Below are 25,899 nucleotides of genomic sequence, written 5' to 3' on the forward strand. Positions count from 1 at the left end.
TGCATTTCAACTCTTGTATATTTCAGGAGCTTGGATCACTGTTCACTTTTCCCTCACCACCATCATCAACTATTGAAGAGCCCTTTAAGGCTGGACATACTCAATATCCATGTATTGAGAGAATATGAGACTACACTGGCTCTCCATCCAAAGTAATCTCTATAGGAAAAGAACTGGGTTTCTGCTTCTCATTCCTTTTTGGTATTGAAAACCCCTAGGGCTTCCCCTCCACCAGGCTGTGCACTTCTCTCTTCTAATGGGCTTTCCTAATTGCACTGCATTTTGTTTTTCTGGATTGGCAGAATCAGTGTTTTCTGTCTCTTTCCAGTGAAGGGGAATTCATACTGAGTGACAGCTGTGGAGAAACTAGGCAAGGATCTTCATATTCCATCCCTGAAGCATAAACCTGAGATATTGCTGGAGTAGCATGGGTCTGGCATGCTGTTTTTCCCTGTTTCCCAGTGAAGTTGGGAATGCTTAATGGGAGGTCTAAGTAATTCAGTTTCCTTTTGTTATTTCATGAGAATTTTATATTTCTGATGTTTTTGTCTTCCTGTCCTGTGAGAATTCAGCTAAAATATATAGATAGACAGACAGACACACACACACACACACACACACATACACAAATGTATATATATATATAATGCATATCAGCAACATTTTTTTCAAAGTGTTTAGATTGAAGAGGCTTGTGGGATTATATACTTATTAAAAAATCAATATGTAATCTGATCCCTCTTACAGACTAGAGGAGGGGATGCAAAAATCTTTATATCATCATATGCATGGAAAGATTCTCCATGTAGGCCTGGCAATGTTTATCTTTGAATTTGATATTTAGAAATAAAGGAGGAGTTAGAAAATCATAAGATGAAAATTATTTATTAAATGTCCACTTCTATTTAGTTTTTGTCTAGTTCTTCTATGGGCCTTAGGGGCAAAAAAATCTTAATCATGAAAAGATTAAGTAAACACAAAAGTCTTAGTTATGAAAGAAATATCAGGGAATCCTTTCCCACAGAAACAAGAGAGACATCTTTCTTCAGCAACTCTGTGGACAAGTAGGCCTCTGGTTTGCTCTTTCAGTTTATAACAGAAGCCAATTTGTTGTTGTTGTTATTAAGTGGGTTGTCTCAGAGGGGCATCAGAAAATAAGGAATCTATCAGAAGGCTTTTGGAAATAATCAGTAATATTTTCCCATCAAATTACTAGCAGATATAATTTTCATCTGACATGTTATGATGATGAGCACAAGTTGGAAAAATTCCCTTTTGGCTCAAAGTCAGACAGCATTCTCATAATTCATAGACTCTTATAACACTTATTGAGTTCTACAAAATGCCTAGGAGGCATCCACAACAAGTCTGCTGGTTTTCAGAAGCAATTACTCTCTCTACAATGCTAGAATAGTTTACACTGAATGAACTACAAAGGGCTGAGTGTTACACACTTGGTTGCATTTTTTTTATTAAATTAAAAGTTAAATGATAGTCACTGGTAGTTCAGTAAGTGTTAAATAAATATTGAGTGAAATAGCCTTTAAACATCATGTAGTAACACCCCTTCCCCCTTTCAGGCTAGGTTGCTCCTTCCTCCCTATATGAACATTATGAAAATCAATTTGTTTAAGTCTAGACTCAGGAAAGAATTTGGGAGATCAGATAAAAAACAATTTAACTTTTATTCCCTTCCAGCTTGGAATGAAATAAATGAGTTTGAGATCATGTTTCCATGTATTTAAGTTAAAAATTACTTTAGGGACCTTGTTGTCCATCACCCTTTTTAAAGTTGCCCAAACTAAAATACATTTGATAAAAACCCACATTTAAGAATTTTCTTTCCTAAGTTCTTAGAGCTCAAATATAATACTCTTTCTACTATGCTATATTTTCTCTTTATCTACTGCCAATTATTTGTATCCTTTTTTATATCCCCAAGTCACTTAGCATTCCTGTGTATGTTCCCCTTGCTTTGTGATAAGTTGTGTTCATATTTAAATATTTCTGTCACTTGCTTTTATTTATCTATGGAACAGGTGGTACAAAAAGTGATAGATTAAAGCCGGGCATCAGCATTTTGAAGCAAATTTCTTATGATGACCTGTATTCAAGAAGAGATATAAAGAATATCATCCAGGAAATATATGCTTGAAAAAGAACTATTACAGTCATATAGTGAGAAATAATGGAAAGAGTCAGAATATACTATGGTACCTTTTCAGTGTAGACACTGATAAAATTGAGGAAGGTCTCTAGCCTGTGGAGGTGATAGCTATGAAAGATCTGTGGGAAATTTGACTAAAATGTAGATGTATTGTAAGTAATGGAAGGGGATACTCATCAAATGTCTATTGGATATTTCAAACTAAATGTCCCACATTTTTTCTTTCCACTTAATTCTTCCCTCTTTCAGAAAGCTCAGAGAGATGCCATATTATTAAATTGTCTCTGTACCTATCTATCCATCTATTTGACTGTTTGTCCTTTTCCTATATTACATATTAAAACTTACAAGGGTAATTCTAGAAGCTAAGGAAGAGCCAAGATAGTGGAGTAAAGACAAGCACTTGCCCAACCACTCTCTCAAAATGAACCAAATTGCTTTAAATAATGACTATAAATAAATTTTAGAGCATTAGAATACCCCAAAAGATGGAGTAGAACAATCTCTAGTTGAAGGCAACTTAAAAAGTCAGCAGAAAAGGTCGGTGACATGGAATAGGAGTCCAGCATGCAGTCCCAGTGCAGGCTACACCAATGCAACCAGCCTTATTCCCCCCACACCCCAAATCTAACTCTGAATAAGCAGCAATTCCAGATCTCTTCCAGATCTCTTAGCCCCAAGACACCAAAAGAAGACTTGGAAAATCAGCTGAAAAGGTCTGTGAAACCAGGATAAGACCCAGTGTATAATCCTACCACAAGCCATTCATTGCCAGTGCAGCCCCAGTCTCAGGAAGGAGAAACCTCTGAATCAGTAGCAGTGCTGGAGGCTTCTAAACTTCTCAGCCCAAGACACCAAGGTCTTGGAAGGTCAGTGGAGAGAGTCTGTGGCACCAGAGTGGGAGTCCAGCCAGTCCCAGTACCACAACCCTGTACAGCACACTACATCTTACAGTTACAGTAGGACAGAGACACTCCTCTAACACCTACAAAGCAGGAAAGAGTGCTTGTGATCAGATTCCCTAGAAGGATTTCTGAAAACAGCTGTACAAAACCCCTGAAGTTTGGAACAGTGCACCTTACAACCTGGAAACAGAGCTCTACTTTAACAAAGAGTTAAAAAGCCAAGCAAAGGGCTAGGAAAATGAGCAGACAACAGAAAAAGTTTCTGACTATTTAAAGTTATTATGGCAATAAGAAAGGTCAAAATACATTCAAAAGATAACAAAGTGAAAATTCCTACATCCAAACACTCCAAGAAAAATAAGAATTAGGTTCAGATCATGAGAGATCTCAAAGGGATTTTGAAAATCAAGAGAGATAAAGGAAAAATTAGGAAAAGAATTGAGAGTGATGCAAAAGGACATACAAAAAGCTAATTAAGAGAATACCTTAAAAAGCAAAAGTGGCCAATTGGGAAAGGAGGGACAAAACCTCATTGAGAAAAATAATTCCTTAAAAATTAGAATTGAGCAAATGGAAACTAATGACTTTATGAGAAATCAAGATACAATAAAGCAAAACCCCCAAAATGAAAAAAAAATACAGAAAAGGTGAAATATCTCATTGGATAAACAACTTACCTGAAAAAATAGATCCAGGAGAGAGAATTTAAAAATTATTGGTCTATCTGAGTTATGATAAAAAAAAAAAGCCTGGAGATCATCTTTCAAGAAATTATCAAGAAAAACTGTCTTGATAATCTAGAAGCAGAGGGTAAAATAGAAATTGAAAGAATCTACCAATCACTTTCAGAAAGAGATTCCCAAATGAAAACTCTCAGGAATATTACAGCCAAATTCTAGAACTTTCAAGTCAAGGAAAAAATATTGCAAGCTTCCAAAAAAGAAACAATTCAAGTATAATGGGGTCATAGTCAGGATAACACAAGATTTTGCAGCTTCTAAATTAAAGGACCGAAAGGCTTGGAATGTGATGTTCCAGAGATTAATGCAGATAGAATTACAAACAAGAATCACCTACCCAGCAAAAACTGAGTATAATCCTTTAGAGGAAAATGTTGTTATTTAATGAAATAGAGGATTTTCAAGTCTTCATGATGAAAAGATCTGAATTGAATGGAAAACTTGTTTTGTTCAAATACAGGCCTCCGGAGAAGCATAAGAAGGTAATCAGGAAAGCTATATTATATTATAAGGGACTTAATAAGGTTTATTTGTTTATATTCTTACATGGGAGAATGATACTTGTAACTCATTAGAACTTTCTCATTATTGTAGCAGTTAGGAATGTATTAAAAGAAAGGAAAAAGGAGAAGATGAATAGAGTAAATGATCTACCATTAAAAAAAAAGGCAAGAAAAAGATTTTACAATGGAGGGGAAGAGAGGGAAGAGGGTATGAGTGAATGGAACCTTATTCTCATCAGAATTGACTCTAACAGGAAATAACATACATACTGAATATGGGAATAGAAATCTATCTTACCCTGCAGGAAAATTGGAGAGGAATGGGATATGGAAAGATAGGAGGTTGGTAAAAAACAGGGCATATTGGGGAAGGCAGTGGTCAGTACCAAAACATTTTTGAGCAGGGACAGGGTGAAAGGAGGAAGAAATTAGAATTAATGGGGAGAAGTATAGTTTGCAATATTAATTATAAAAAGAATTTTAAAGAAAATTTCTCTGGTTAGGCCTCATTTCTCAAATATAGAGGGAAATGAGTTAAATTTATTTAAAAAAATAAGGGCTATGTTCCAATTGATAGATGATCAAAAGATATGATCAGTACCCAAAGGGTTATAAATTCATGTATTCGCTTTGACTTAACACCACGTGTAGGCATGAATCCAAATGTGTTTTTAAAAAATTACAAGTTGCTTCAATAAAGTTATCTAGTCTTTCCTAACTCCCAGTGGAGCCTAGTACAATGATTCACCTATAGTTCAATATACAAAACAAATAATAGTCTCTATAGAACCTATTTTTTTTATCTCTTCTTTATAAGACTTCATTTGCAAATCTTTTATTTATTTAGCTTTTTATTTTCAAAACACATGCATAGATAGCTTTCAACATTCACCCTTACAAAATCTTGTGCTCCAATTTTTTCTCCCTCCCTTCCTCATACCCTCTCTCTTAGTTAGTAAATAATCCAATGTATGTAAAATATATGCACAATATCTATATTTAAACAATTATCATGCTGCAAATGTCAGAGAAAAAAATGAGAAAGAAAACAAAAAGCAAGCAAACAACAACAAAAATGTAAAAATACTATGTTATTATTCATACTCAGTCCCACACTACTCTCTCTAGATGCAGATGGGTCTTTCCATCACAAGACCATTGGAACTGCCGTGAATCCTCTCATTGTTCATCAGAACTTATCACTGCATTATCTTGTTGCTATGTACAATGTTCTCTTGGTGCTACTCATTTTACTTAGCATCAGTTCATGTAAATCTCTCTGAAATCAGCCAACTTATCATTTCTTATAAAACAATATTATCCCATAACATGAGGCCTAATCTGAGAAACTTATTTTAAAATTCTTTTTTACAATTAATATTGCAAACTGCACTTCCCCCCATTAATTGTAATTTCTTCCTCCTTTCACCCTGTCCCTGCTCAAAAGTGTTTTGGTACTGACCACTCCCTCCCCCAATATGCTCTGTTTTTTACACCCACCTATCTTTCCATATCCCATTCCTCTCCTATTTTCCTGCAGGGTAAGATAGATTTCTATATCCATATTCAGTATGTATGTTATTGAGTCATTCCCCAACTTTTGGGCATCCATTGAGTTTCCAGTTCCTTGCCACTACAAAAAGGGCTGTTAGAAACATTTTTACATATATGGGTCTTTTTCCCTTTTCATCATCTCTTTGGAATGAAGGTCCAGCAGAGATTCCTGGATCAAAGGGTATGCACAGTTTGGTAGTCCTTTGACAGTCTAAGAGAGGTGTGTAGTGGTACCTCAGAGTTGTCTTAATTTGCATCTCTTTGATCAATAGTGATTTAGAGCATTTTTCATATGACTAGAAATATGGTTTTAATTTCTTCTGAAAATTGTCTGTTCATATCCTTTGACCATTTATCAATTGAAGAATGGCTTGTATTCTTACAAAATTTTTTATTATAGAATTATAGAATCACATAATTATAGATAACTCTAAGACCATATAATTTAATTCCCATCTTAATTCAGCTGGCAATATTCATAGGAAATCAGATTTTTAAATTTCTATTTTTCCTTTTTATTTTTGGGTCCTTGAACAAGATGGTGTCTCACTATTGAAAGAGATACACAATCCATTCTTTTATATGCCTGAAATATGAATGGATTTTTATTTTTTTTGTATGAATATGGAAATTACCCATTTATAATACTATATAAGATTAATATTGTTTTTCCTTTTCTTAGTAAACAAAGACCACTGTTGAATCCTAGTATTAGGATGGAGTGTCTACCATGAGGCTTAAATGAATGACTGTAGAATTTAGATAATAATACTCACATGGCAAAGGCAGCTAGGTGGTAGAGTAAATAGAGTACCAGACCTTGAGTAGGGAAGACTCATTATCCTGAGTTCAAATTTGGTCTGAGACATTTACTAACTGTGTTAATTCTATTTGCTCCAATTTCTTCCTTTGTAAAAATGAAGATAATGATAGCACTTGTACGGTTGTTGTGAGGAATTATATCAACTAATATTTATAAAGCATTTAATAGTGTCTGGAACAAAGTCGGTGCTTAATGAATTCTTGTTTCTTCCTTTATTCAACTGGAAATATATGTATAGATCTCTCTTTTTATTATAGCTGTTTATTTACAAGATAAATGCATGGGTAATTTTTCAGCATTGACCCTTGCAAAACCTTCTGTTCCAACTTTTCCCCTCCTTTCCCCCACCCCCTCCTCTAGATGTCAGGTAGAACAATACATGTTAAATATGTTAAAGTATATGTTAAACACAATATATGTATCCATATTCATAGTTATTTTGCTGAACAAGAAAAATCAGACAGACATAAAGTAAAAATAACCTGAGAAGGAAATAAAAAATGCAAACAGACAAAAACAAAAGGAGTGGAAATGCTATGTTGTGGTCCACACTTATTTCCCATAGTTCTTTTGCTGGGTGTAGCTGGTTCTCTTCATTACTGAACAAATGGGATTGATTTAGTTTATCTCATTACTGAACAAATGGGAGCATGTCCATCAAAATTGATCATCATATAGTATTGTTGTTAAAAATGTATAATGATCTCCTGGTTCTGTTCATTTCACTTAGCATCAGTTCATGTAAGTCTCTCCTAGCCTTTCTGAAATCATCCTGCTGGTCATTTCTTATACAACAATACTATCCCACAACATTCATATACCACAACTTATTCAGCCATTCTCCAACTGACGGGCATCCATTCAATGTCTTGTCAAACACTAGATTTTATAGTCATTGACTATTTTGTCCTATGAACCTGACATATTCCAATGATCCACTGCTCTATTTCTTAGCTAATACCAAATGGTTTTGGTGACCACTGCTTTATAATATAGTTTTAGATCTGGTACAGCTAGAACACCTTCATTTGATTTTTTTCCATTAGTTACCTTGAAAGTCTTGATCTTTTGTACTTCCAGATGAATTTTGTTGTTATTTTTTCTAGGTCATTAAAATAGTTTTTTGGGAGTCTGGCTGGTATAGCACTAAATAAATAGATTAGTTTAGGTAACATTGCTATCTTTATTATTTTCGCTTGGTCTATCCAAGAGCACTCAATATTTTTCCTTTCAGTTAGTGTGACTTTATTTGTGTGGAAAGTGTTTTATAGTTTTGCTCATATAGTTTATGGCTTTCCTTTGGCAGATATATTCCTAAATATTTTATACTATCAACAGTTATTTTAAATGGAATTTCTCTTTGTATCTCCTGCTGTTGGAATTTGTTGGTGATGTATAAAAATGCTGAGGATTTGTGTGATTTTATTTTGTATCTTGCAACTTTGCTAAAGTTGTGGATTATTTCTAATAGCTTTTTAGTATAATCTCTGGGGTTCTCTAAATATACCATCACATCATCTGCAAAAAGTGATAATTTGGTGTCCTCATTACCTACTCTAATTCCTTTAATCTCTTTCTCAACTCTCACTGCCAAAGCTTGCATTTCTAATATAATATTAAATAGTAATGGTGATAGTGGGCAACCTTGTTTCACTCCTGACCTTATTGTGAATGGTTCCAGTTTATCTCCATTACATATGATGCTTATTAATGGTTTTAAATAGATGGTCCTGACTATTTTAAGTCCATTTTTTTCCTATACTGGCAAGTGTTTTCAATAGGAATGGATGTTGGATTTTTATCAAATGCCTTTTCTGCATCTATTGAGATGATCATATGGTTTTTGTTAATTTGGTTATTGATATAGTCAATTATGCTAATATTTCCTAATATTGAACCAGCCCTGCATTCCTGGTATAAATCTGACTGGGTCATGATGTGTTATCCTAGGGATGATTTTCTATAATCTTTTTGCTAATATTTTAAGATTTTTGCATCAATATTCATTAGGAGATTGGTCTATAATTTTCTTTCTCTGTTTTCAACCTACTTGGTTTAGATATCAGTACCATGTCTGTGTCATAAAAGGAATTTGTTAAGAGTCGTTCATTCCGTATTTTTTCAAATAGTTTATATAGCATTGGAATTAATTGTTCTTTAAATGTTTGGTAGAATTCACATGTAAAACCATCAGGTCCTGAGGATTTTTTCTTAGGGAGTTGGTTAATAGCTTGTTCTATTTTTTTTTCTAAAATGGAACTACTTAACCAATTTACTTCCTCCTCTGTTACTCTGGGCAGCCTATTTTTTTGAAGGTCATCCATTTCACTTAGGTTGTCAAATTTATTGGCATAAAGTTGGGTAAAGTAATTCTTAATTATTGCTCTAATTTCCTCTTCATTGGTGGAAAGTTCTCCCTTTTCATTTTTAAGACTAACAATTTGATTTCCCTCTTTCCTTTTTCTAATCTGATTTACCAAAGGTTTATCTATTTTGTTGGTTTTTTCATAAAACCAACTCTTTGTTTTATTTATTAATTCAATAGTTTTTTATTTTATTTTCAATTTTATTAATTTTTCCTTTTAAGTTTAGAATTTCAAGTTTAGTATTTGATTGGGGGTTTTAAATTTGGTCTTTTTCTAGCTTTTTAAATTTCAAGCCCAATTCATTGATCTTCTCTTTCTCCATTTTATTCAAATGAGCCTCTAGAGATATAAAATTTCCCCTTATTACTGCTTTGGCTGTATCCCCACAAATTTTGGTATGTTGTCTCATTATTGTCATTCTCTTGGGCGAAATTATTAATTGTATCTATGATTTGATGTTTCACCCATTCATTCTTTAGGATGAGATTATTTAATTTCCAATTATTTTTTGGTCTATTTATCTCTAGCTTTTTATTGAATGTAGTTTTTATTGCATCATGATTTGAAAAGAAAGAATTTACTATTTCTGCCTTTCTGCATTTAATTTTGAGCTCTTTATGTCCTAATATATGTTCAATTTTTGTATAGGTTCCATGAACTGCTGAAAAGAAAGTATACTCCTTTCTGTCTCCATTCAGTTTTCTCCAAAGATCTATCATACCTAACTTTTCTAATATTCTATTTACCTCTTAAACTTCTTTCTTATTTGTTTTGTGATTTGATTTATCTAATTCTGAAAGTACAAGTTTGAGATCTCTCACTATTATAGTTTTGCTATCTATTTCTTCTTGCAACTCTCTTAACTTCTCCTTTAGGAATTTAGATGCTATATACCACTTGGTGCATATATATTTAGTATTGATATTGCTTCATTGTCTATACTACCCTTTAGTAAGATATAGTTTCCTTCCTTATGTCTTTTAATTAGATCACTTTTTGCTTTTGCTTGATCTGAGATAAGGATGGCTATCCCTGCTTTTTTACTTCACCTGCAGCATAATAGATTCTGTTCCAGCCTTTTCCTTTACTCTGTATGTATCACCCTGCTTTAAATGTGTTTTTTGTAAACAACATATTGTAGGATTCTGGCTTTTGATCTAGTCTGCTATTCACCTCTGCTTTATGGGAGAGTTCATCCTATTCACATTTATGGTTAAAACTACTAATTCTGATCAAGCCATTCTCCAATTGATAAATGGTCAAAGGATATGAACAGACAATTTTCAGAGGATGAAATTGAAACTATTACCACTCATATGAAAGAGTGTTCCAAATCATTATTGATCAGAGAAATGCAAATTAAGACAACTCTGAGATACCACTACACACCTGTCAGATTGGCTAAGATGACAGGAAAAAATAATGATGAATGTTGGAGGGGATGCGGGAAAACTGGGACACTAATGCATTGTTGGTGGAGTTGTGAACGAATCCAACCATTCTGGAGAGCAATCTGGAATTATGCCCAAAAAGTTATCAAACTGTGCATACCCTTTGATCCAGCAGTGTTTCTATTGGGCTTATATCCCAAAGAAATACTAAAGAAGGGAAAGGGACCTGTATGTGCCAAAATGTTTGTAGCAGCCCTATTTGTAGTGGCTAGAAACTGGAAAATGAATGGATGCCCATCAATTGGAGAATGCCTGGGTAAATTGTGGTATATGAATGTTATGGAATATTATTGTTCTGTAAGAAATGACCAGCAGGATGAATACAGAGAGAGAGGACTGGCGAGACTTACATGAACTGATGCTAAGTGAAATGAGCAGAACCAGGAGATCATTATACACTTCGACAATGATATTGTATGAGGACATATTTTGATGGAAGTGGATTTCTTTGACAAAGAGACCTAACTGAGTTTCAACTGATAAATGACGGACAGAAGCAGCTACACCCAAAGAAAGAACACTGGGAAACGAATGTGAACTATCTGCATTTTTGTTTTTCTTCCCGGGTTATTTATACCTTCTGAATCCAATTCTCCCTGTGAACAAGAGAACTGTTCGGTTCTGCAAACATATATTGTATCTAGGATATACTGCAACATATCCAACATATATAGGACTGCTTGCCATCTAGGGGAGGGGGTGGAGGGAGGGAGGGGAAAAATCAGAACAGAAACGAGTGCAAGGGATAATGTTGTAAAAAAATTACCCTGGCATGGATTCTGTCAATATAAAGTAATTATTAAATAAAAATTAAAAAAAAAAACTACTAATTCTGTATTTCCTGCCATCTTATTATCCCCAAATTATACTTTCTTTTTCTTCCCCTCCTTACCACCCTCCCCGATATTAAACTTATGGGCACTACTTGCCTCACACAGCTCTCCCTCTTTAGAATCCCTCCCACCCGCTTTGAATCCCTTCTCCTTTCTTATACCTTTCCCTTATTTTTTCTATATTCCTTTCTATTTAGCCTACTCTTTTCCTTTTCCTCTTTCCTCTCCCTCTTTTTAATGAGGTGAGAGAAATTTCTCTATAAACCAAATATGTCTAATATTTTTCTCTTTGAGCCAAATCTGATGAGAATAAGATTCACACAATGTTCCTTTCTCTCCCTTAATTCCCTCAGATATGAAAGGTTTTTTTTGTTTGTTTGTTTGTTTTGCCTCTTTATGAGATGCAATTTCCCTCTTTTTATCTCCACTTTCCCCTTTTTTCTGATACAATTCCCTTTCTACTTCTAATTCCTTTTTTAAAAATATTATAATGGTAAAATCAAATTATACACACACACTTTATGTAGCCTCATAACAGAAATACAGTACTCAAGAGTTCTTTTTATGCTTCTATGCTTCTTTTCAATCCTATATTTGGAAGTCAAACTTTTTGTTTAGCTCTGGTTTTTTCATTAGGAATAAATGGAATTCACCTCTTTCGTTGAATGTTGATTTTCTTCTCTGGAAGAAAAAAATGCTTAGCTGGGTAGTTTATTCTTGGCTGCATTCAAAGTTCTTTTGTCTTTTGGAATATCAGATTCCAGACCCTTTGATTTTTTAATGTGGAAGCTGCTAGATCCTGAGTAATCCTTATTGTGGCTCCTTAGTATTTGAATTTTTTTCTGGCTGCTTATAATATTTTTCCTTAGTCTGATAGATCTGAAATTTAACTACAATATTCCTTGGAGTTTTTATTTTGGGGTCTCTTTCCAAAGGTGTTTGATGAATTCTTTCAATGCCTATTTTGCCTTCTGATTCTATTACATCTGTGCAGTTCACTTTGATGATTTCCTAAAAAATAGTGTCTAGGCTCTTTTTTTCATCATGGTTTTCAGGGAGCTCAATAATCCTAAGATTATCCCTCCTAGATTTATTTTCCAAGTTTATTGTTTTTCCAATAGAATTTTAACTTTTTTTTTCTATTTTTTCTTTTTTTTTTTTTGCTTTTGTTTGACTGATTCTTGATGTCTCAATGAATCATTCATTTCCACTTGTTCAGTTCTGATTTTTAATGAGTTATTTTCTTCATTAACTTAAAAAATTTTTTTTTTGTATATGTCCAATTGAGTTTTTAAATAGTTGCTCCTGGGAGTTCTTTTTCTTTTCCAGTTTGCAAATTCTGTTTCCCTGGGGTTCTTTACCTTTTTCCAATTCACATTTCAGGAAGTTGTTTTCTTTTTCTACTTTTATCAAATCTTTCTTTTAATGAGTTATATGCCTTTTTCATACTCTCTTGAAGAATTTGTCTTTCTTTTTCCCATTTTTCTTCTAGTTCTCTTTTAAGACCTTTTATAATTTCTTCTAGGAGAGCCTTGTGTGATGGGGACCAGGTAATATCCCACTTTGGGTTTTGTTTGGAGACTGTCTCTTGTTAGTCTCCTCAGGGTTGGTAATCTGTTCTCTTTCTGTATAGAAGCTATCAATAGTTAGAACTCACTTAGCTTTTTTACTCATTTTTTAAAAGTCCTTGGAGTCTGCTTTCAGGGCAAGGAGGTTCTCAGCTTCCTCTACGTAATAGGGACAGATGGACAGTAGCTGTCCTGTGAATGGATTGCAAAGAGTCACCATGCTGTGGAAGTGCCACTGCCCTGGGAAGAGCCCTGTGCTGTGGAAGTGTGACTGACCTGGACAAGAGCACAGTGCTGTGGAAGAGTGGCTGTCCTGAGCAGAGCACAGTGCTGTGGAAGAGTGGCTGTCCTGGGCAGAACGCTTCTGTATGGAATGCAGCTGCACAACTGCACTGTGGTCATGCTGAGTCAATCCTGGTGCTGGGTGGGTATGACCAGGTCCTGTGAAACTCTGCTGTTTGGGGATACTACTTTTGACATTTGTGTAACTTCTCTGCTGATCTACTGCTCTGCAACCAAAGCAGAGCAGCCAACCTGTGGTAGAGTCCTCTCTGCAAATTCTCCACCCATGGAGACCACACCCTGCTCCCCGTCTGCTCAGCATATGCTAGCCTCCAATTTCTGCCTGTCTGTAGTGGCCTCCTCCTACCCGATCAAGACAAACCTTTTCTGGTGATCTTCTAGATAATCTTCTGCTGGTAATTTGTTGGATTCCCAATATTTGTGAATTCTACCAGTCAAGCAGTATTTCAGAGGCTGAATTTGGAATTCAGTGATGAGGGTTGAAGGGAGCTCAGAATGAAGTGTGTGTCCTCCCCACCATCTTGGCTCTGCCCTACATAGATCTCTTAATTGGTAAATATGATAATCTTTTCTGTCTTCGCCTTTCTCAACTAATGTGTTAGTGTATGTGCCATTGATCTTCACCTTCTGAATAATCTCTCCTGAGTTTTTATGAAATTGTTCTATGTGTTCTCTCCCCACTTCTTTAAACATTATTCTCCCTCATGTCAAATGTTATTTGAAGTTCTTTCCTAGGTTTTTTTCCTCTTCTTCCTTTATACCTTTAATCTTTTGTAAACCTTTTTAGCACTCATCCAAATATATCATTCTTATGCAGATGACTGCTAGATCTGTATCCTTATTCTCAATCTCTCTCCAGAACTATATCATAAAATGCTAATTGAACTTTTCAAACTGGATATATCAGATGCATTTGAAACTGAACTCATTTTTTCCTCTTAAATGACCTTCCCATCCAAATGCCCCTGTTTCTGTCAAAGGCACAGACATCCTTCCAATACCTGAGGTTCATAATCAGCATTATCTTGAACTTTTCATTTCTCTTACACTACATATCAAATCGGTTTCTAAATTTTGCTGTTATAAACCTTCACAACATCTCTCCTACCTGACTACTTCCTTCCAATAATATAACTAACACCTTAGTTTATAATTTGGAGACTTCTTGCATTGATGTTTGCAACTTTTTCCTAAATGATCTTCCTGTCTCAAATTTCTCCCCTCTCTAGTGTATTCAACACTCTGCTGCCAAAGTGATTTTCCTAATGATTATGACTGTGTGACTCTCTCACTCAGCTCGTGCCTCTAGAATAAAATACAAACTCTTAATATTTAAAGGCCTACACAATCTGCCCCAGCCGTTTTTGCTTCATTTTGTGATCTACTCATTCTGAACTCTCTTTTCCTTATATGCAACATTTCATCACCCATCTCCATATCTTTGTACTGGCCATTCTCCTTGCCTGGAATATACTACTCCCTTTCTTCTGCCATATATAGTTTTTCAAGATTCAGTTCTAGATCCACCTTTTGCATGAAGTCTTTCTTGATTCCCTTTAATCATTAGTTTTCTCTTGTATTTAACTAGTTCAAATATATTTATATTTATTGAATATCTATCTACACACATATATACATGCATCTTCCCAATTGAAATAAAAGCTCATTGTGAACCTCTATCCTATAATATTTGTTTAATATAATATTTATAATATTTGTTTAATAAATTCCTGGTAATTAATTATCCAGAGACTTTTCAAACCCCTAAAACTCCCTTCCTAGAGTCATATTGGCATTAATTTACTCTTCCTTTTTGTGCTATATTGTTCTTTACTGCTTAATTTTGTAATTGTATAGACTTCAGAATTTTGGTAACAAAATCATAAAAAAATTCTACTAATTATGTAATTTAAAAAATATTACCTATATGTTGATTAATATATAAGTATAACAGTACACATTAACTTCTCACAGAAATAGGAACAGAGAATATAATAAATAAAGGCCCAATTATCTGAAAAACTGTGATGGGAGCAAACTCATTAAGAATTAGAAGATGGCACAGAGAGCCTGTATGGTCATAACAGGAAAAGGCACCCTGTTACCCAGAGAGTTATAAAGGGACAGATTTGAATTAGGATGCAGAGATGGTAGAAGAAGCAAAGAAGTATATTCTGACATAGAAGAAACCTCATACAGAGGAAATGTATACTTCCCTCCAGATGTGTTATCCTTGGAATAACATAACATTTGCCCCATGCTAGTTATGGTTACATTCACAAACACTGAATAATCATTCTTAAAATGTTACTTGCTGTACCTTTAATTCCACAAATATTTTGAGGTACATTTTGTAATGTGCCTGAAACTTCCATTACTTCTATGGGATTCATAGATATACAACAAAAACAGACTCAATCACAACTTGCTTCAAATAACTGATTTATTTTGCTTTTATTTTTGGCAGATGAATAGTTATGATGAGATTGTTGGACTTATTAAATGTATAGCATATTTATAGGAAAGATTTTGGGGCACTTTAACAATCTGATTTTGGTTTTTAAAATGTCTCAAATTATACATTTTTTCAAGTACATGGAAGAGACTTTACTCAATGAGTTTGTTTAATCAAATGTTATTGGGAAAAATATTTCTGTCTTCCTAAAAATAAAGGATTATGCTCCCAAGCATTTATTTATCTTATAGAATCTGGAGAGCTCTTAAATGTATTTCATTGATATTTTTCATATAATGTTCCATACTGACTGGTAAATGTTTTAATTATAAAATTTGGGATGCTGTTTCTTATCTGTAAGATACTATAAAATGGATTATATAAGATATATGCATATGTAGCATATATACAATATTACATATACAGATATGTATATATATATGTATTTAATATACATAAATTGACTTGGGTTCATAGAGAGCTAGAGAGGAATATTATTTGCTTCACTTGCCTCTTTTTATAGATGACAAAAATGAGACCCAGCTATGTTAAATGGCTTGATCAAGATTTAAAAAAAATTAAAAGCAGCAGAGCTGAGGTATGAATTCAGGTCCTATAATTTAACCTCAGCCTTTTAAGGTCAAAATCCTTCTATTTCTTCACACACATGATATTATGAATTTTTAAAAGAATATTTTAAAACTTTTTTACCCAAATGGAATTCAAATTTGTAATCATACTTAGTAATAATTAATGCAAGCTCTCTAAAAAGAAAAGAGATATTTCATTTTGCATACAGATTCAAAAATTGATACTGATAGAGTTGTAGAAACTTTTCACAAGATTTTTATCTGGTATTCTCTTGTCCATGCTTTAATGTACTAGGAGATAAAATCTAGACAGGAATACCTGTATTTTACCTTGAATTAATAAAAAAAGAGATTGGAATTAAACTGATCATTTTAAAATTTTAATATAATTCCTCTTTTGTGCTAAAATGTGCACTTGCTACAATGTTTACTTATATTCACTGATATAACAAAAGGTAATTTAAAAGGTTTTGTAAAGACAGGAGTGGAATATTTTAATATTTAGAAAGTTATGGACAGTTAAGGTAATTATTTGGACTGGAAAGCTAAAGAAGCCATGATTCTTGTTCAACAGATGTGTGTTTTCTGAGGAATTCCCTAATTAGTCTGCACCACCTTGTCTAATGTGCTATTAGATAGAATCTATTGACTGCAGATAAAAATTGAGGAACAACAAAGAAAATAAACTTTATGATGGATCTTTGGAACATGGGAGAGTTTGGATTTCCTCAATAACCAAACCAAATGCATCACCAAAACATTATTGTTATGTTTCATAGAACAGTCTAATGTACATATTTTGTTTGAAGCAAATAAGTTTTATATACTATCAATTTTTCCAGCTTTCTAGGTTTTTAAACATAGGGTCAGTCTCAGCTCCTGACTCTCTGTCATTCTAAATAGAGATTGAATTGCCTAATCATGTTATTTCTACTTCTGTGTTCTCTTTTGTACTTACCCTGCCTATTTATTCACACAGCTTCTATGATAGTTTAAATACTAAGCACCTCTTGCCCAGATTATTGAAATTTCATCTCCTTGCTTTGGTATCCTGACTTAATACATCATCCCTACTCCCATCAAAGTGATCCCAAGAAAGGTAGTGCAGTTTCAGCCTGTTGTATGAGAGGCACAGTTATTAGCCCATGGAAAGGAGTTCATTGACTCTAGAGATACGTATTCCAGTCTCTACTCTTACATTTTAAGATTGACAATGATAAACCAGGAAGCACCCAGAGGACAACAAGAACAGTAAAGGGCCTCAGATTCATATGTTATTGGGATTAGTAGATGGAATTAGGGTTACTTAGTCTATAAAACACAACCATATGACTTTGCAAGGGTGAATATTGAAAATTATCTTTGAATGTATTTTGAAAATAAAAAGTGATCATTAAAAAATAAAATAAAATACAACCATATTAATATTGTGTAGTAAAATTAGGAATTTTAATTATATTGTGTAGTAAAAATATTGTGTTGTAAATTGTGTATTTACTATATTGTGTAGTAAAAATAGGAATATATTAATATATTGTGTAGGAAAAATAGGAATAAAAAACTATAAAGTAGAACTCCAGTACAAACAACATATGAAAATTGCAAAAAAGAGAGATGTATGTATGTATATATGTATGTATGCATATGAGCATAAAGCATATATGCTTATGTAAGAAAAAAACTCAACAATTTTGAGCAACTAAGTCATTTTGAGTATTATAAGTAGTCTAACTGCAAAGGATCTATGAAGAAGATGCTATTTTGGACAAGAGGGAAGAAAAAAGAATAAAGTTACATGATAATTTTATTATACATTTAAAAGAACTAGCAAGTTATACATAATAGATTTGTAGTTGCATGTGAAATTATAGCTTATTCAACTAAGTTATGTAATTGCTTTTGCTATTTCATAAATTAGGAATAAAAATAAAATAAAATTAGATCTAGTAAAACATGAAATAAACTTCATGTTGGAGGTGAGTTCCTCTGAGTAAAGAGTTTCAAGAAAAAGGCTAAGTGACAATTTGTAAGTTGTTTTGAAGAAGATATTCTTCTTCATATATGAATTGAACTAGATGATATTTCTTCTAATCCTGATATTTGGATTGTGATTAAATATAACTCTGATTAGTCTATTTTCAACTGCTATAATTTTGATTATGAGTGCCATTGGACTTTAACCAAGTGCCAAATGGAAATGAAATGGATTTTTACATATGTGTGGCTTCCAATAATAATGAAAATATAATTGTTCACATATATAGTATTTTAGGCTTTACAAGGCCCAGAGGGTAGTGCCATAGAGTGAAAAAAAATGAATACACTGGAGTAAAAGAACATGGGCTCAAATCTTATCTCTGAAACATGTTCCTTATGTGACCTTACATAAGTCACCTAAAGTTTCAAGCCCTTGTTTTTCTCATTTATAAAATGAGATGAATGGATTGGATAGTTTCTGAAGTCCCTTAAGGCTCCAGATCTATGCACAGTTACAATCTTATAAAAGAAATGCCTGTCATACAAAAATAAAGTCAAAATGGGTAAAAGATTTGAGCTTAAAGGGTAATAACATAAACAAATTAGAGGAACAAGGGATAGTTTATCAGAGCTTTGGAGAAGAGAAGTATTTATGATCAAAGGAAAACTAGAGAAGATTATAAAATGCAAAATGGACAACTTTAATTACATTAAGTTAAAAAAATTTCTGCACACACACACATACACACACACACACACACAAATTTCGGCACAAACAAAACCAACATAAGCAAAATTAAAAAGGAAGTATAAAGCTGAGGGAAAAAAAATAAAGCAAGTGTTTCTGACAAAGGTCTCATTTATAAAATATATAAAGAACTGTGACAGATTTATAAGAATACAAATAATTCCTGAATTGATGAACAGTCAAATGATATGAACAGAATTTTCAGATGATGAAATAAAAATTTTCTATAGTCATTTGAAAAGATATTCTAAATCACTATTACTTAGAGAAATGCAACTAAAACAACTCTTAGGTAACACCCCACACCTCTTAGATTGGCTAAGATGACAAGAAGAGACAATAAATGTGGGAAGGAATGTAGAAAAACAGGAACATTAATACATTGTTGGTGAAGTTGTGAAATGCTCCTACCATTCTGGAGTGAAATCTTATTCATTTATCCCATACAAAAAGCTTGTCAGGGCAAAGAGTATATATTGTATGCTCAGAGACGAATAATTTCCCATGTCACTTATCATTTCTGTTTTCTAAAAATGCACTTTTAAGAACATATTTTCACAATCACAGAGGAGCCTAATTTATCCATTTGAATAGAATCCAGGCCTTTGGGCTAATACTGTGCCTATTTTAATTTCTTAAATACTGAATAATTAGAATGTTTTGGAATGTCTATTGAGAATAAAAAGGGAAAAGAGAAAATAAAATCAGAAAGCTAGATTATTTTAAGTAATTGTACAGGAAGTGAATACTTAAGAACTTACAAAGAATTTATTAATTCTGTTACCATACTGCAAACATAGATCCTTCAAAACATTCTTGAAGAAGCCTGTTCCTGGTTAGTTCTGCAGTTAAACCCAAATGCTAGAGCAATGAAATACAAACACTTTGTTGAGGAAGACAATAAAAAATATAGCTACTTTTATTGTATGTAATGGGGCTGAGGCTTGAGTCGATGCATTGAGGTCCCAAGCACATGAGGTTAAATAGTAATTGGACTATACTCCATTAATATATATGCTTGGAGAAAGAATGGCCCCCACCCACTCTTTGTGCAAGTCCTGACGTGTTGTATAGGAAATGGCGTTTTTGGTGGGTGGAGGGAAGGGAGTGGAAAGGGAAGCGGAAAGAGAGACTGCTGGCTGGTGTCTTGTCACAGCTGCTCACATTGCTATTGCAATCCTTCTTCACTGCCCATATTGCTATCGCAATCCTTCTTCATCTCTACTGAGAATAAAGATTGAAGATTTTTCCCTTAACCTGAATTCCTGACTCTGGCTGATTTTAAATACACAGTCATCACATTTGACGCCCAACGTGGAGCCAATACGCCTTTATTTTAGGAGGCTTAGGAATCCCATTCTAAATACCACCAGGCTGCTCGAGCTTTACGTTTACAATTTGGGATAACAAAAGAGGAAGCTAGGAGCATAGTAAAAGCCTGTACGGCTTGCCTTCCTTTCCATGCTCCTACATTGCCTCCAGGGAAGAACTCTCATGGTTTGAGACCCAATGAAATCTGGCAAATGGATGTGACCCATTAAAAACCTTTTGGTCGTCTGTCTTTTATCCACATTGTGGTAGACACCTTTTCAGGATTCAGTTTTGCAATACCAGCAGCAAAAGAGACAAACTGAGTGGTCACTGAATTCCTCACACAAGCATTTGCCATTATGGGTGTGCCACAAGCAATAAAAACAGACAATGGTCCTGCATACACCTCCAAACATTTTGCACACTTTTGTGCAAAGTATAAGATTTTATACATCACTGGCATACCTTTTAATCCTCAAAGACAGGCAATAGTAGAGAGGAGAAACAGAGACATTAAGACGTTGCTCCAAAAACAAAAGAAAGGGGGAGCCACAGGTAATCCTAGAGAACTTCTAAATCTAACCCTTTATACTATTAACTTCTTGATTTTTGACAAAGATGCATTGGCTCTGGCAGACAGGTTTTATAACCCATCGGAAGGGCAGTGTCCAGTGCAAACAGCTCCACTATCTTTAGATAATCGCCAGGTGATGTGGAAAGATCCAGAAAGTGGTAAATAGAAGGGAATTAGATAGGTTAACTGCTTGGGGAAGAGGGTTTGCTTGTATTTTTACAGGAGGAGAAGGAATCAGATGGGTGCCAACGAGCTGTATTCGCCTTGTCCATCTCAGAGAGACGGAGCAGACCCTTGAAATGAAAGAGAAGACCCAAGAAATATTGGGTGGTTCTGTTGCTGATTGTGCTCATCATTGAAAGAGGGTGGCAGTTATGGCGTTTGACTCATGGACATAGAAAATTGTTGGACTTCAAAACCCTCAGAAATCATTGGATTCTCTAAGATATGATAAGATTGTTGTAGGACTTGCAAACCCTCAGGAATCATTGGATTCTCTAAGACACAAGATTGTTGTAGGACTTGAAAACCCTTAGGAATCAGTGGATTCTCTGAGACATAAGACTTGAAAGCCCTCAGGAATCATTGGATTTTCTGAGAAATGATAAGACTGTTATAGGACTTCAAAATCTGCTGGAATCATTGGAAGACTTTTGCAGGACTTCAAAAACTTGGGGGGGGATCATTGGATTCCCTGACATGTGAAGCAATGGACAATAGATTGGTTTTAGACTATCTCTTGGCTGCTGAAGAAGGCAAATGTGTGACTGCTGTTTACATACTCTCCTTTTAGGACTTCTGGCAATCTTTTACAACACCATGTTGATTTATATTGTTTGTTATACTGTTAACTTGCATGTACAATTAATCTTTGTTATACCACATCAAGCCTGCACTAACTGTGGAGAGAGTCATCACTAATAGCCTCTGCATTATTGCTATGTGCTTGTGTAATAACTCCCATCCTGATGGGTTTGTGCATAATAAGACCCTTCAGCCCAGAAACCCGCTAGCAACCCCCACTTTCCTTTGGTGCTTTTTATCTCCCTTCCTGAGATGTCAGGGAGAGTGTGATTATCTCTTTTTTAGTGCTTTCACCTCCTTTCCTGAGAAGTCAGGGAAGGTGTAATCACCTGCCCTTGGGGGTTCTGACCTCTCTGAGGAGTCAGGGATGACATGACCACCTGTGTTCTAAAACAAAAGAAAGCAGGAGATGTAATGGGCTGAGGCTTGAGTTGATGCACTGAAGTCCCAAGCACATGAGGCTAAATAGTAATTGGACCATACTCTAGTAATATACATGCTTGGAGAAAGAATGGCCCCTTACACTCTTTGTGCAAGTCCTGATGTGTTGTATAGGAAATGACATTTTTGGTGGGTGGAGGCAGAAGAGTGGAAAGGGAAGCGGAAAGAGAGACTGTTGGCTGGTGTCTTGTCACAGCTGCTCGCATTGCTATTGCAACCGCCCTTGACCTCTGATCCCCCTCTGCTAGCTGGCTTCCTGTCACAGTTGCCCATATTGCTATGGCAATCCTTCTTCACTGCCCATATTGCTATCGCAATCCTTCTTCACCTCTACTGAGAATAAAGATTGAAGATTTTTCCCTTAACCTGAATTCCTGACTTTCGCTGATTTTAAATACATGGTCATCACAATTGTACTTTGTAGATTTTGCATTTTTTACAAGTTGAAAGTCTGTGGGAAACCTATGTTAAACAGCTTTATGGGCAGCATTTTCCCAATAGCATGTGCTTATCTTGAGTCTGTCATACTTTTGTAATTCTTATAACGTTCTAAACTTTTTCATGATGATTATTATATTTGTGATTGTGATCTGGGATCAGTGATATTTGATTTTACTATTGTATTTGTTTCAGGGTACCACAAACCATGCCCATATGAGTTTAAACTTAATTGATCAAGTTGTGTGCATTCTAACTGCTCCACCAATCCATAATTCCGCATCTCTCTCCCTCTCCCTGGGCCTCCCAATTTTCTGAGAAACAACAATTGAAACTAGGCCAATTAAGTACTTGCAATGGCTTCTAAGTATTCCAAATTCCCAGTATTCTGGAACTGAAGAGACAGATAAGTGATACAGTAGCTAATGTGCTGGGCCTGGAGTCAGAAAGACTTTACTCAAATACTTATTAGTTATATGATCCTTGGCAAGTCACTCTTTGTCTCTCAGTTTCCTTATCTTTAAAATGATCTGGAAAAGGAAGTGACAAACTACTCCAGTATATTTGCCAAGAAAAGCTCAAATGGAATCAAGAGGAGTCAGACTCAAAAATGGCTAAACAATAATTGGAACTGAACCTGCAATATCTCCAAGGTATGTCTACAGTGGTTTTTATTTTATTTTTTTTAAATCAAATTAAGTGTTGTAAGAGAGGAAATACTTAGCTCAGCATTTTATATTATATACCACAAAAATTACAAATAAGATATTTCAGTGTAAAAGATCATAAAGTTTTTAAAATGGAAAGAAAATGTATGGAAGGTGTCTTCCATAGCTATGCCTAAGGGAAATATTCCTAAACAAATAAGGGATTACAAGAAACCCAACTTATATTACATGAAATGTATAATCCTATTTTGTGGACAAAATAATTGCAACTAAGATAAGGAGGGAAACTTTATATTTGGGAAAATATTTACATTAAATAATAAGGATTTGATATTCAAGAGATATAGGAAATTAATGCCAATATATAAGATCTTGTGAACCATTCCTCAATGGATAAGTAGCCAAAAGAATGGAAAATAACTTTTCAAGAAAAGAATTACAAACCATTAATGATATGAAAGGTTGTTCTAGATCACTGATACAGAGAGAAATGTGACCCAAAGATTTGACTATGAAATCCAGAAAACTGGCAAAGATAACAAAAGATGGGCATAATCAATATTCAAAGTATTGTAGAATGTACATTCATAAATTGTTGCAGTTATGAATTGATCCAAATACTTTGAAATATATATTTGGTATTATATTTTTTCAAAAGAGATCAAAATGTTCATATTCTTTGATATCTAGATTCAAATTGCGAAACATAGTGAAAGGACTCTTTTAAAAGATGTTCTATGCACACCAAAACTTTTTTTTTTCAAATGGGAGAAATTTCTTGATCTAAACTTACATTTTGAAATATTAGTTAAGGATCTAATTGTTTGAAACACTCACTAAAACAATATTAATTTACTTTGGTCTACCCATCCAATAATAACTTTATCAGAGCAAGAAAAAAATTAAGAATTGACATAAAAAGCCTATGCTATCAGTGCAATGTCCTAGAAAGAAAATTTGAAATCTAAAAATTATTCTACATTGTAGAATTATTTTTATAGTAAAGAATTGAAAACAAAGTAGATGTCCACTAAATGCAGAATGATTTAACAAAGTGTGATTTGAATGTGATAACACTATATGACACTATATCTTTGACTTCATACACATTCCCATTCTATGTATTTTTTTCTGTTGGTTGTGTCATATAGTGTTATCACATTCAAATCAAAATGAAATAAACAAAACTTGAAAGATGATATATAGAATTAAAAAAAAATAGATAAGTAAAAAGCACAGCAACAAAAATGAGAATGAAATTAGGGTGTTTTTTTTTTTTTTTTTTAACTTCTTTTATACTCTTCTAACCAGAAATTCCAGAAGTGGAGCCAAGATGGTGGAGTAAAGTCAGGAAGCTGCTTGAGCTCTCCTAGTTTCCCTTGAAAACAACATGAAATCAAGCCTTTGAATAGAATCCGATGGAATGAAGCCACTCTACATATCAAGACTGAAAATACTTCAAGAAAGGTTAATCTTACTGATATGAGAAAAATGTTCAGCCCAGATCAAGTAGATCCAAGGAAGCTGGTGAGAGGGTCATAATCACACCAAATCAGCAACTAAGACCCTACCCTGGTTCAGTAGAAGAGCACATCAGTGGGGTATTTCCACTTCCAGTCCCAACATGGAAGGCAAACTCTGGGAAACCAGACTATTTCCTGCAAAGAACAGGCAAAACTACTCCCTCCAAACACAAAAGATCCCTGTGCTCAAAGCCAAGACTTAGAGTTACACAGGAAGCTTGGGACATCTCCATCTTTACCTCAGGAGCAGACCTCCACCTTAAAAGCAAAAAGGAGGATATACCAAAAGAAAATAAAAGAGCATGAGTAAGAAACAAAAAAGAGCCCTGACCACAAAAAGCTACTATGGTGACAGGGCAGACCAAAATAAAAACTCAGAAGAGGACAGAATATCCACAAAAGAAATCTTGAAGCATGAGATAAATTGTTCTCAAGCCCAAAGAGACGTCTTGGAAGTGCTCATGAAAGTCTTTAAAAGGCAAATAAGAGAAGTGGAAGAAAAAATGAGAAAAGAAATGAGAGATATGCATAAGAGAGTCACCAGTTTGGAAAATGAAGGAAAAATTGTCTGAAGAAAACAACTTTAAAAAGTAGAATTAGTCAGTTGGAAAAAGAGATACAAAAAGTAACTGAAAAAAAAAAAACACACATTAAAAGCTAGAACAGGGCAAATGGAACCTAATGACTTTGTGAGACAGCAAGAATCCACAAACAAATTAAAAAGAATGAAAAATGGAAAAAAAATGAGAAATACCTCTTTGGCAAAACAGTTGATTTGGAAAATAGATCCAGAAGAGAAAATTTAAAACTTATTGGTCTAACTGAAGGCCATGACCAAAAAGAAAGCCTGGATAGCATTCTACAAGAAGTCATTAAGGAAAACTGTACTGATATTCTAGAAACAGAGTGGGGAAGTACTCATTGAAAGAATTCATTGTTCACAAGGAGCACTGTTGAAAAACTCCAAAACTATAATGTCAAAGAAAAAATACTGCAAGATGCAAAAACAATTCAAATATCAAGAAGCAACTGTCAAGATTACTCAGGACCTGGCAGCTTGTATAATAAAGGAAAAGAGGACCTGGAGTTACAACCAAGGCTTAACTATCCAGCAAAACTCAGCATCATCTTTCAGAGGAGAAGAGGGATCTTCAATG

The 25,899-nt window shown here is 34.3% G+C and overlaps 1 pseudogene; it reads left to right on the top strand.

The window, feature by feature from the left end:
• Positions 1-13,108: 13,108 nt before the first annotated feature.
• Positions 13,109-25,899, top strand: part of LOC127546631 (E3 ubiquitin-protein ligase RNF38-like) — a 30,674-nt pseudogene continuing 17,883 nt past the window's right edge.

Source organism: Antechinus flavipes, chromosome 1 (assembly GCF_016432865.1).
Source record: "Antechinus flavipes isolate AdamAnt ecotype Samford, QLD, Australia chromosome 1, AdamAnt_v2, whole genome shotgun sequence".
Lineage (NCBI taxonomy): Eukaryota > Metazoa > Chordata > Mammalia > Dasyuromorphia > Dasyuridae > Antechinus > Antechinus flavipes.